At 40.1% G+C, this 13,639-nt stretch overlaps 1 protein-coding gene and 1 long non-coding RNA gene across 7 annotated transcripts in view; one reads left to right on the forward strand and one right to left on the reverse strand.

The window, feature by feature from the left end:
* The window catches only part of ARHGAP6 (Rho GTPase activating protein 6), a 336,203-nt gene that overhangs the window by 214,796 nt on the left and 107,768 nt on the right, over positions 1-13,639 (forward strand). The window contains exon 1 of one of the 6 annotated variants that reach the window (XM_056328246.1): positions 9,499-9,594. The exons of the other annotated variants lie outside the window; for them this stretch is intronic. The gene's annotated coding sequence lies outside the window, so the exon portion shown is untranslated. Of the gene's footprint in view, positions 1-9,498; positions 9,595-13,639 lie in introns of those variants that run through there. 6 annotated transcript variants of the gene reach the window in all.
* On the reverse strand, positions 733-9,353 carry LOC130144485 (uncharacterized). The gene is made up of 3 exons (XR_008820148.1): positions 8,258-9,353; positions 2,373-2,572; positions 733-2,249 (listed from the first exon to the last, which is right to left on the reverse strand). It is a non-coding gene; the product is annotated as an uncharacterized LOC130144485 (long non-coding RNA).

The raw sequence follows: 13,639 nt of genomic DNA on the forward strand, positions 1-13,639 counted from the left end.
CATAACATCCAACAGCTGAACGTATATACACAAAGCTAAATTTGAGGTGAAGTTGACTATGGACTACAACGCTCAGCCTTGAAATGGTAGCTCATTCAGAGAATTTTGAGTGGTTATTTGTTTCATGTACCTGTATGGATTGCTAGGTTGGTTGGGGTTTTGACCGTGAGAGTTCAGGATGCATTTTCTTCGAATGCGGTGCTGCCAGGTTGCAGTTCACAGGTTGCCACTTAATGAAACAGTAAAACATCCTAGACTGATCTGAAGGTCCTGCAGTCAGCAGTGCTTGGCAGGTATAAATGGGCGTGGAACCAGAGAGACAGGATTTAACCCTTTAGCTCTTTATTATTTGTTTCTTTTTGTAATGGTCTGTAGAGTACTGAGATTATCTCAGTTCCCTGTACTTATTTTCACTTCAGTGAAAATAATGTGAATTCTGTGAAGTAGACTGGATTCCAGTATTGCAGCGACTTGTAACTTCTTTTCCTGATATCCCTTATTTAGTGTAGCATGGATAAGGATATGTTTGGGCATAAATGTATGCAGACCCACAGTCTGATAATGAAATGCGTAATTTCTTGTGGTGACTGGTTTTTGGGGACTTTTTTCCCCCAAGTATCAGTGCTGCAGTGATGCGTATTTCTTCCTGTATGTTAGAAAGATACGTAATGTGTGCTTTCTTACTTTTAGATGTAGTGTAATTTTCGTGGCAAAACTAATCCAATATGTATATCCATTTTCAGATGTAGTACACTAGAAGTCTCCCATTCAAACTCTATAAAAATAACAGAAGTGCTTCAGTTGCTTCCTCCCTCAGTATTTGAGACCATATCTACACGATTCACAAATGACCAACAGTGAATTAATTCCACAGCTAACAGTCCCTAGAAAAGCCTGATTTTCCAGCTGCCTGTTAAATCAAAAGGTCTGCAAATGAGTGTAGCACAGACCACACTTTGACAGAGAGGAAGCTATGCATGTATTTACAATCCTTCTTGTAGTTTGCCATGCCTCTTTGTTCTGAATTTCTGTAAAATTCATTCCTCTACAGCTGGACTGTCCAATCTGGAGCATCCAGTAATTGTGAGATGGATTGAAAAATACAGAGCTAGATTTAAAAAATATGAGCTTACTGGTTCTTTTGATTTTTGTTTTCTGAACATCCACATATTTCTAAAGTTCTCTGCACAACTCTGCAGGCTCAAACTCTGCTTTAAGAGGCAAAATAAAATGCAAAATTGAGATTTCTGTGTAATCACGGGTTGGGCTTAAAACCACAGAAGATTCACTGCAGTTCACCAGGTTCACTGCGAAATGGGAAAGTGTCCATCAGCCAAAAGGTGTGACAGTATAGAATTGTGATGCATTTACTTACTTGCAAATCTGCTGCTGTTAATGTAGCCCCAAGTAGGCATGAACGGCAAACTGTGTGTTAGGCCTTAACTGGGATAGTCTTCAAACAAGTGGTGGTGGTGGCGGAGGACCTAATCAGGATAATATAATCCGTGAGTTCCTATTCTATTTCCAGGGCAAATGCTACACCCGTTAACTAGAGCATCAGTAACAATATGAGGAAATGTTATGCCCTTGGCTGTAAAGAACCTTACCTGAAGGCAACAGATTTGAATCTTGTTGAAAAAAGCAGGAAGAGACTCCGTTCCTCATGAAAACTCAAGGAGCTCTTGAGGTGATATTTTAAAGAAGTTGCAAAAGCATACTCGTGTCTTAATTAACACATCCTTCTCAGGGAGCGATGACTGGCTGTTAGCAAAGTTTTTCTGGAAATGTCTGGGCTTTTTGGATGACCTGTGTCTTCTACCACTCCAGGCTGGCTATATGTAAAACTGAACTGCTTTGTATCTACAGGGTAATGCAACATCAGGGCGGCCACAGTGTTCGTGATTCTGTAAGGTGATGTGGACAGTGGAATATGGATTAAAGGTATCGATGATAGGAAGGAATGACCAAGAGGTAGGGAAGATGGTGGAATGAAAGAATAAAAGGAAAACCAGGCTGTCAAAATTGGCTTCTTTTTATTCTGCCCACCAAGACTTCTTACACTACACTCATCTTCATGATAACAAAGTGCGTCATAAATTCAGGATGTAAAGGCGACTGATATCTTTCTCTTATTCCCTGGTGCAGTTTTTACTTTTATGACTTGTTCTTTTCCAGCTGAGTGCTATTTCCAGGGAAGCCTATTCATGCATTTTAGAAGTGAGCGGTGCTTCAGGAACTCTCAGATCTGACTGAAAAAATAGAAAATCATAAGTACTGACATGAAGACCTAGAAATGCAAGGAACCGTGCACATGATGAGTGTTCATAGTAATTCTTGCTATTCCTGTTACAGGAACAGAAGCACTTCAATACCTCATCTGCTTTTCGGTTTTGATGCTGAATTGCCAGAGGCATCTGATTCTGAGTGTATCCTCCAAATTATCAGAAGCTTCTCTTAGGCTTTGAAGTGCCATTCTGAGCACTGTATTGTGGGTGGGGGTTGCTTCGTCTGGCTGCAAACCTCAGGTCTATCTGACAGATGTCATCACAGCTGACTTGCTGCAGTCTCACACCTGGCAGGAAGAGGATTGAGTTGAACGTGGTTGCAAATCATTATTTTTTATCTTTGAGCAGTAATACTCACTACGGAATGTTGATCTCTGAAACAGAATAGATCATCTGTTACAGACCTATGTACTAGGTGTCAAAATGCAATTTCTCTGGTAAATACCAACAAAAGTGCAGCAGTAGTATTGAGGATGCTTAGATTATGTGCTTGGCTGAATAAATACCTGGTCAAGATCATTGGAAAGATTGCTGGGTCAAAACATGTTTTTTATCTTTTTTGTTTTCTTTGCCAGTGTGACACCAGGATGTTTAATTTTACACACAGTGTTTCTCTGCAGCCTAAGGTTTGGATGATGAATATCAGCTTTTCAAGGATGTCTGATGCTTCTGGGATAGGTTGCAAGTCTGGTATAAGATTTTATTGACTTGGAAAGATTTTCTTTAGTCCCTTCAGCATTACCCTGTTTTATTACCTCAGGTTATTTCTATAAACCTGCTTGGTGCAAATTCTGCTGCATTGAGTTTCCTTATATAACGTAACAATTTAAATAGATATAGTGGTATGATAGCTTAGATCAAAGTTAGGATTCAATCTATACTTGAGATAATTTGCATTTTAAAAATGAAGTTCCATGCATAGTTTGTTGTCAGTTTAGAAAATAATAGAGTTATTTCTACTCCCTAGGCCAAGCAGATTGAGGTATTAGGCCAATAAGCCATGTTTGCTTATTGTTTTGAAGTGTAAATACTGCATTTGGATAACTTTTTGTGCTTGTTAGAGCAAAACTCAGGCAGCTGTAGTCTTTAAGTAAAGTTAGGTGTTCTTCTGAGAAAGGGGAATACTTTTTCCAGTTCAATAATTTTCTGTTTTTTCCTTTCCTTTTGCTTCCTGCTTGAATTTCATCACACAGAGTAAGACACTAGCTTCTTTGAACTAAGCAAAGGCACTCTCATTTCCTTATGCTCTTAAAATGGGTATAGTAGAAAGAGGAAGACTCACTGAGCATACTGTTCTGCTTTCCTTCTCAGCAGCGTCGCAAACATTCTGAACAGTTCAGCAGTGTATGTAATGCATGGTTGCTTCAAAGGCGGTGGGGGGGTGGAGATCACCTTTGGCTGCAGCACTTCATTCATCTGGTTTGTATGTGCAGTGCTGTATAGGAACCATTAACTGTAACTCTTTGGAGAGTGTGAATTACAAGAAAGTGGGTATTTATAGTTTCAGAAAATGTCCCTCGGTGCATGTGCATTGTAAGGTATTTCTTAATGTGTTTATGTAGTTGCTGTCATTTGTTAAATTGCCAAACATTTAATTGTAGTTGGTATCATCAGATCTGAACTCCATCCAGCACTTATTTCCCACTTGTAATGCTTTTGAGTTCAGCGACTTGCATGCGTGCTGCAGGAAATTGAGGCCAGAGATTGACAGTGGCTGTGGTGGTGTGCCTTGGGAAGAAGTTAGAGCTAATGTATACCATCAGCTTAGGGGAGGGAAAAAAAAATAGTCACAAACCAAACCAAAAACCTACCCTGTTTAAAAAACTCTCTTTGTTTTTAATTGCACTAGTATTTTCAGGCATAATCTCTTTTTGTTTTCTGTTCACCATTTAGCTACTTGGCAAATACACAACATGCTGGATGACCGGGAGAGGAGTTAAACAGCATGTTGGCTGTGACAGAAGCATCCAGTAGATCTAGGTTACTGCAGTTCAGACTTTAGCAGCTTGGTAACTTTAGCAGTTTTGACTTGCAGATCTGTCTTCATATCTACAGTATCATAACTTAAAACTTTGGGAAGAGAAGACAAAAAGCAATTCATCTTTTGTTTCTCTACAGTAACAACATTCTAATGGCATATTTATAGCTGTTAGTAAGAGCAGAGCGGAGTTAGTTTTTAAAAACTTGAAGAAGTTTGGTCATGTTAAGCATGTAGTAATTTATAATTCAGTATTATAAATTCAAATTGGTCTAGCTATGATCTGATCTGATGGCTGCAACCTTTATTATGTGACACAATGTGTGTATGTGGCATTAGCACTCTGCTTAGAGAACTGACGTCTTTTACATCCCCTATCGTTGCGTGATAAATCTTCCTGCAGTGGCACTTGCTGTCCTGATGCTCTCTATTTTCAGTCACTTCAGGTTTGTGAAGGCTCACTGGCACAGTGGAGTTTTACAGATTCCTGCTGACCCAGGGTCTTGAGGGAAATGTAGAGTCCTCAAATGTGGGAACAGAACCTGCAAGAATCTCTAAACTTGGCCGCAGGGATAAAATGACCACATCCATTAAAACATGAGATAATATATCTCCCACGCACTGAAAAAAACCAAAACATCAAAAATGCAAAACCAGGCTAAATGAAAGCATTATCTAGTATGTCTCAAAACAGTGCTGTATGTGTTTATATTTTTTATATTATTTAACTTAAATTGATGTTCTCTAACTCTGCATCTCCACCAAAGGAATGTTGTCCTGGGTGCGCGGAACATGCACATCAACTTGAAAGAATAAACAATTCTTCGTTGCCATTTTTTCTGAAAAGTGAAGACAGACTGTGATTTCCCTTACTGCCTTTAACTCTTTCCCCAGGTTGAGCGTGTGTCGTAAGTAAGCAAACAAGCAAAAAGAATTTTTTATTGGAACAAACAAGGGAAAGGATGAGCTAAAGCCCTGAAGACATCTGAGCTTCTGAAACTTCTTGCCACTTTGCGTCACAAATACTAATGTTCAGGATTTTGCACTGTATGAAGACCACCTGGAAACCTGACAGTGGTACTTCTCAGTTAAGCCTTGGGGTGAGGTGGCCTTCTTTGGGAGCTGCACGGGTACGATCTCCTTGCTGAAATCCCGAACATTGAGGGTGGATGAAAAATATAGTCAAAATGACACCCAAAATGACACAGTTCCTACTTTTCCAGTTTCCCTTGCACCTGGCAAGGGCACAGAAGCTATTTTTGAACTGTCTAGACTGTTCTTCTAAAAAGAATCTCTTCTTTTTCCTCTTCTGGTTATTGGTCATCAGGAAGAAGGAGTTAACATGTCTTATTTGTGAATTTGCCCGTGTGCTGAGCCCAGGTAAATGTTTTATGGACCATTTTTCTAGAACTGTTCTAAGAACACATCTCTTCAAGAGCTATGCATTTATAAAACTATCTTGCATGTAGTTTAATGTCTAGAAGGCCGACCACCAAAGTAAATTTTCATGTGGCGTTTTGCTTATACATGTCACAAGGATAAAATGTGAATGGGCAGCAGAGTAATTTAAAGTTTAAATTTCTGATAATTGGTTATTGGAATTATTATTATTGATTATTGCAGTGTTTGATCATTTCTCTTATAGGCATAGCTTGTTTGCTCTGCTGTCTTCCTGACCCTTTAGGTGAGACCTTTCATGTTAGAGATGGATGGTGGGATAGGTAGAAAACTCAGCAGGCATCAGTGTGTCTGCCCAGTAGCTCTGAAACATGGCTGGAAGGATGCTGCTGTGCTTCTCACCATTTCCCTCTTGGCTGTTCTTTCCTGTTACCGCTGAAAATCTTGTCACTGCTTCTCTTTCTTCTGAAGATGCTTTTCCCTACTGTTGACATGTGATCCTTTTTTTTTTTTTTTTTCCTTTTTTTTTTTCCCCCTCCTTTCTTTCTTTTCTCTCCCCAGAGAAGTGTTTCGGAGCATTCTAGATTTGTTATGAGAGTATTTGTATGTTCATACCTTCAGCCTTATGAAAGGTTGCTTATGAAATACCATAGCTTCTTTAGACAATCTGGTACAGTAAGAGAGAACTCTTCTCACCAATGTCACCCTATTGTAGGGTGTATGTAGGGTTGCCTTGTCAAAGCTAACTGGGGTTGGAAGTTGTGGATTCCTGCGTTCTGGGTACTCAGAAACTTCTTGGAGTTGATTTTTGTGCTAGCATGGAAAATCTGACTAAAATGACAGTAACCATCCGGTTCTGAATAGAATGGGGAAGCAATGGTACACGATGTGGGCTGGGGAAAAAATAAGTAAAACGTTCCTTGTCCCCCTAAGCTTTGCCTGTCATGTTGGCTGGTAAAGATGCTTTCCCATCTGATCAGCTGTGTCCAGCTGCTGCTGCTTTTCTTGTTCCTGCTCTGGTGGTGTGTTTACAGACAGAGCAGACTCTGCTCCCTGTCTCTGCTGGTATCTCTGTCTGACAGAACTGGTCATATTTAGATGGGAAATTCAGCTCAAGTATAACGCTAAGCTGGCGTGACTCTGAACTCACCTGCTTCATGGCTGCTGAGCTTACTGTGTTGTACAAAGAAACTCATGGCAGGTCTCCATCGAGATGTGAAAAATGCTCTAAAATTTTATTCCTTGTAACAGAGTGTTATTATTACTACTGCTAGTTAAGCATTTGGACAACCTACTTGTAATGACCTGATCCATAACAGTAATTCAAATGTTAACTTTAATAGCAGTTGAAACATGAAAGAGCAGTGGATGCTAACAGCAGCTAAGAATCCAAAGGGGAACAAGGGAATGACTGGGCAAAAAATATTTAAAAATATTTATATATATATATATGTAGAGATAGTTTCACAAAACCTAATATGTTATATGTTAACTGTGAGTTAATTCAATGTCAGTTTGGGCTGACTTGTTAATGGGCAAGCAACTGAAATAGCAGTTTTGCTTAAGGTTTTAAAATACTGTTATTTCTGGAAATAGGCTTGTTGCTTATTTCTCACAAGCAGCTATCTGTCTGATTTTTATCTTGGGGGTGGCAAAACAGAGGAATATACATGCATCTGAGTGCTAAGTTTCTATTGAATTTTATTTACAATATATTCCTTCTGAGGCTGTCTTTAAGGAAAGGCAGAACTTCTGTAGCATATCTAGTTCCACAGTGAATTTAAGACAGCTGGAATCATGCTTAGTAAGGGCATTTGATGAAGTCATTTACCCTCTCAAATACGGAAGATTTCTTCCCAGGACAAAGCTCGGAATATGTTACATTTTTTTGAGTGCATATATGAATGAGTCCACATCTTGACATCACAGCTTGATATTAATTATATGTTAGTATAGTGATGGTGCTGCTTCACCTTCCTTTCTCCTTTCATGTTGAAAAAATGCTAATCATACTTGACTATCTCAAGAATGCTTGTCAGTTGTTCATTTCTAATTGCCCACACTGCTTAACTGGAGGATATTTTCTGCACTGGTCAGATTCTGCATTCAGATAACCAGGTAGCAGTGTTAATTACTGAGTAACATTCTGATAGCCAAGTTCTCTAAAAGATAGTGAGGGGTTTTCCCCTCCCCCTTTTTTTAAGCTGTATTTTCCTTTTTGTGAAATGTATTTTGAGTCAAACTTGGTTCAGAGATGTCTTTAAGACCATTCCTCCTCCTCTTCCAAGACTACTGTCCACTCTCTGCCCTTTCTTCTCATAACTGTCAAGCTATTAACCACCAGACTGAGACTCTGTAACTCGGTTGTGCCTGATCTTTTGTCTTTTCCAAGCCTTGTCATAGAGTTTTCTGTTGCATGACCAGTGGTTCCATCACAGTAGCAAAGGCATTTCTCCATGAGTAGATATCTAGCAATTTAGTGGGGGAACCCGCATCTTGGTTCTGGAGCGGGAGCATGCCTAGCTGTAGGATGAGATGGATGCTGAGACAGCCCTTACTTTATGACCCAGTGGTCAAGGCGCTCCCGTGCACTTACCTGAGTAGATGTGTGGTGCAGACTTGATGGGGAGGGAGCTGGCACTTCCATGAAAGAGATGTCCTTCCAGCTGTCTGCCTGGGTAGGGACTGTGAAGCCTTCAGGAGACAGACCTGCAGGAAAATAAAAAAGGGCAAGTAATCCAGACAAGTGTTTGGGCAGGCTGCATCCAAGCTGTTGTAGCGTGAGCTTCCCTGCTCTTATGTGCAGATCTGTACGTAGATGTCATGGTACAACGGAAGCGATAGTTAGCCTTCTGTCTTTTCATAGTACAAAATTAAATTTGACTGGGGAAATTCTTTGTTGATTAAGACTGTTATTTTGGGAACTGATATTATAGTTACATCCTAACCATAGCTCAGAGCTGGATTCCTTCCTCTAAAGAGGAAGAATTGACTTATTTCACCATTACTGTTCTTTAGTTCTTCAATAAATGTTCAAGATGTTGCAGTCTCATAGTGGTTTCCTCCATCATAATGTTGACTTTGTTATTAAAATGTGATTATACTGCACTTTGAAATACAGGTTTTTATTTCATATTTTTTGATTTTAATTCTGGAAGTTCCTGACAAATGCTTCTATATTTTAATGGTGGTTGATATCCGCAAGAGGGTGTCTGTCAGACCTCATATGCATGCTACTGTACTTGCAACTCCAAAAATTCTTTCTTTGGATTGAAATTATGTTCTTTACTATATTTTTTTTTAAGCAGGTAGGGGGAGTTCTTTTGTTTGTTTCTTCTACAAGCTACCTTTGAAGGAGATGGCATAGAAGCCATTTGTGCAATTGCAGTGCATCACCTTTAAGGAACAGGTAGCACCTGATATAAATGGAGAGAATGAAAACCTGAAAAAAGAAACAAAGGGAAAATAAATCCTTCTTTCTCAAGAAATTGACTTTCCTTGCTTTTTTGTTACCACCACAGGTGGTTCTATGAGAAAATCTCTTAGTTTAAACTTTCTTACATTTCCTTGCCCTATCGTAAAGCTGTTTTCTCCTATTTAGTTCTGTAAAACTTTGTTTAGAAATGTAAAAAAAAAAAAAAAAAAAAAAAAAGCCTAAAAGTTTATAGTGCTATACTGTATGACTCATCATGCTTTTTTTGGGAGGAGGAACTTGTTGTATCCTGGTCTGTATTCAGAAGTAGCCAAGCTACTAGGTTCAGGCATTTGAGGGGCGCCTTTCCCTCCCCCCCCCCCCCCCATCAACCCATGTGCACTCAAGCTTCCTGTCTCAGGAAATGGGTATGAACTTCTTTCTCTCTTAGTCCCTGTTTTTTTTTTCATCCGAAAGCAGCTGAGTTTCTAGTAATCAGCTCCAGCAGTGGGATATGTGGGGTAAGAGGTCTTTTTTTCATTTGTAGCTAAAGCAGAACTCAGAAGGAAATGTTATCAAATATTTGCCTGTTTTATAAGAAAAGGTTCACTTCATTATTTACAGGTGGACTGAGTTAATGTCTCGCAAATTAAAAATCTGAAGTTATAAAAACCTTTAAAGTATTTAAAAATCTAGTTCTGTAGGCAAATTAGTTCCTCTTCCACATTTTACAATTGCTGTTTTTAAAGTGTCACCTTTTTTATATGTGGGTAAAACTTGGCTTGAACATGTGTCCCTTCACAATACCTGTTAGTAAAATACTCTAGTATTTGATGAAGCAAAGCTACTTTTTGAATGTTATCTTTATTCTAAAACAAAAGAATTCAGATTAAATAGGTATGGTACTGAAATTGAGATAAGTTTACAACAGAAAATACTGTTGGACCAGCAAAAATGGGTGATACAGCTCAGTGTAACATGAAACATAAAGCTGTAGACTATAGAGGAAGTATTTAAGGGAATATTAAGAAGCCTTTTGCTCAATGTCTGGTCCTCACAGCTGGCTATCATGTTTAAAATGCTACATTTGAAGAGGTTTGTGTAATCTGTACAATTTTGTATAAGGGTAATAATAATAAAAAAGTTAGAATGGCTGTAACACTAGCTGTGTGTCACTTTTTTTAATGTGCTGGCATCCCCAATGCATTCATCACTGTCTAGGCATGAGCTAGAGGTATAAACTGCTGCAAGAGTTGTCACTCAGGGCAGGTTAAGTAACATGCAAATGCTCGTACCATATACAATATCTCACTTCTGAGATGGAGCCTTAATAATCAGCAGGAGGTGTTGATCACTGATGAGCAAAGACCTTTGCCATTTTGTATGGCAGTGGCAAGGAGAACGTGTCTTCCTGTAGTCCTTGGTTTTAGGCAAATTATGATGAACTGTCTCTGTCTACGTAGCATGCATAGTTTGCAGTTTGTGGCCGTGTGTCTTGTGAGTGTGCAGCACACGTAAGCTTCTCCCAGAGCTGAAAATTGGATGTGTGTGCAAGTAGTCAGTGAGCAGCACTCTGAAAGTAATTTCTCCCAAACGCATGTGGTATGAGTCACAGACAAATGGCTATGGAAGGGGAGTACGAAGGCAGAAGGGATTCAGGAGATAATAACCCATATAACATTCCGGTACAGAAGGTGCATGTTTGCACATTCTGCTGGAGCAGTTTAGTATCTGCCTACAGCTGTATGACCTGTGCTTTATGGCTGTTGTAGACAAACCACCACGGTGCTTAGTGTGACTCCTTCCATTTCTCCTTTAATGTAGATCACTGAGGTGACTTGAATTGACTGAAGAGTGAAGCACAGATGTTAAATAATGGCTGGCTCAACTGATTTGCCAGCTGTAAAGTGACAACAAATTTTCCAGGGTCAGTGATTTCTCAGTCCAGTCTGTCCACACCTGTGACAGTGTGCCTCTGTGTGGCTTCCTAACAGCGTGGATATTTTTCATGTTTAGGATGAAGATCCTTGGTGAGATTCCTGACTGATCTTAGCTGGTGAATTAATGTGATGGAATTGCTTGCTTTGCTTCATAGTTAAGTACACCGTAGTTAATGAGGCCTTACTCTGTTGTACCTTTTTTAGATGTAAATCTTACTGTTCTGGTTTAGAAACCTTAGTGCAAGTTACAGCAGCCCCTGTTTATGGCTCTGGAGTTCTTTGTTTCAGCCTTAAGTCATTCAAAACGTCTCAAGGTGGCCTTGAGCTGCTGTGTGTTTCTTCATTCTGTGCAGAAGGTCTACAGATGGGGTAGTAAGAAGCAAATGGTATCTTGCACTTCCTTCGGGAGCGTGCATTAGCATGGTAGCCTGAGGCCTTGTGCAGGTGTGTGGGATACCGCAGGGATAAGGGATGTGGTGAAAGAGAGGCAATATCAGTAGAAGTGTGAAAGGAGGAACAAGCACAGGAGAACAAAGTTGCTTAGAGCATCTGCTCAGACACAAGATGCAAAAGAGAGAGACCAGAAGAAGAACTAGGGTATGGGAACAGTCTAACCATCTCATAAATGCAGGGGAAAAAAAAAAAAAAATCAGTCTGCTGGTTTGGGATTTTTTGTTAGGAAGATCAGCTGCCACTACTTAATTGCAGTTACTGCTTTTGGTGGGCAGAGCTGGGAGCGAGTCCCTCAGCCCTCCTCAGTTGGTTGCAGGGAGAGATTGCTGTTAAGCTGGGGAACAGATTGGTTCAGTGTTGCAGTTCAAGCTGATGGTTGTGTTTCACTGCTCCCAGGAGTCAAGTGACCTTGTTTATGCTATGTAGCTGGGCCAGTATGCAGCTGTTTCCACTGTAAACGCTCATGGAAGGCGAGTTTCAGGGTATGCTTGTGCATATTACTTTGCAATTAATTCTGTATGGACACACACGCTAACCCGTCCTCCCATAGTTGCCAAAGTGCTTTCTGCTGCTGTAGGCAGCACTTTCAGTTCGTTTTTGCTTTGTCAGAGAAACAAGTGGGTTAGTAGAAAGGAATGAAGGTGATGCTTGTGGCATGAAGAAATGAACTGCAGGGCGAAGTGGCTCAGACCTTTCAAGAAAAAACAAGAATAATTTTCTATGGTACCATTAATCCCCTAGTTTGCAAGACACTTCACAGGAAAAGTATGATAAAACTGCTGTGATAGGAAAAGGCAAGCTTATCCAAGTCTGAACTTCTTTTGGAAGAGTAGAATTTCTATATATTCCTGAATACGATCTGTGCAATACTACGATGTTCTCCTTTCTAAACAGCAGTTAGAAATAATCATCCCATTAGGTATGAGAACAGATTTTTTTGCATTAATAAATTCTGAAACCAAAAACCATTTAGGCATGAAAGTATTTTAGAAACAGAATGGTGCTGCTGGGGATTGAGAGTGGTAAGAAGGTGCGTAGGACCTCTCATTTACTGTACAAACATCCTGCCCTGGGTAGTGTCCTTGAACATGTAAGGGCTTCCCAGGGATCTGTCCCTATCATTGCTATCGGCATGCTGCACAAAGGGGAGGAATATGTTTTTGCTTTCTCATGAGATCTTCTTCAGTCATGTATGATTTGTCTTGTTTCTGACAGACCTTTCTCAAGGGCCCTCTTTATGCTAATGTTTCTCCTCTTCTTTTGCTTGTAGCCTATTCAGATCTGTCCAGTGGAGGAGAATTTCAGCCACTTGAGAGAAGGCTTGTTCTCCTTGGTGGCAGAGCAGGGATCTCCTAGGAATGGCTGAGAGCAGTGGTTGTGGAGAGGGGTTGTCTCTTTAGGTGTTGGGTAGGAGACCTGTCTTTGCCTTTGCCTTTCCTGACCTAGAGACGTTGCAACGTGTGTTATGTGATGTTGTCCCCATTGCATGTGCCTTTCCCATGAGGAAAGGAATGAGGGAGGGAATGACATTTGACAGATGTGTAGGCATTTTTCTTAAAGTTGGAAGATGTGGTGATGAAATAAGCTGCATGGAGTAATGTTCTCTATAACGCAGAGAAAGACGTAAAAAGAAGGGGGGGGGAGGAGGTAGAGCTGGGGGGTGGAAAATAAGATTTTAAGGATTTCAGGTAATTATCTTTATGGAAGCATACCTTGGAGCAAAAGCCCTGCAAAGGATTTGTCAGCTCCTTAGAGAGCCTCTTTCTTTTTAAACAATGCGAAAGTGCCAGAAGCCTGCCCTTTGGATGGGGGAGGACTGTGTTGTATGTGAGTGTTTTGGAGAAGTTCTGTATCTTGGAGGAAGAGGAACTGGAGTGTGGTTTGACAGTTGCTACAGCAACTAACGTTTTTTTAATGGAAGGCAAGGATAAGTGATGGTATAAAGTCTTGTGTAACTGACGTACCTTCCCCCGCTTCCTGCCAATTTTCCAGTATATTAAAACAATAAGTAATTTATGAGTTCAGCTGAGAAATGGCTCTTCGTTTGCCCAGCTCAGCCACATTTGTGAGACTACGTGATCTTTAGGGAGACAGCAGAGAAGAAATTATTTACATACCAGAAAGGAAGGATTCAAGTATCTCTGAAAATTATACTTTTCAAGGGACAAACGCA

The sequence above is a fragment of the Falco biarmicus genome, chromosome 2 (assembly GCF_023638135.1).
Source record: "Falco biarmicus isolate bFalBia1 chromosome 2, bFalBia1.pri, whole genome shotgun sequence".
Lineage (NCBI taxonomy): Eukaryota > Metazoa > Chordata > Aves > Falconiformes > Falconidae > Falco > Falco biarmicus.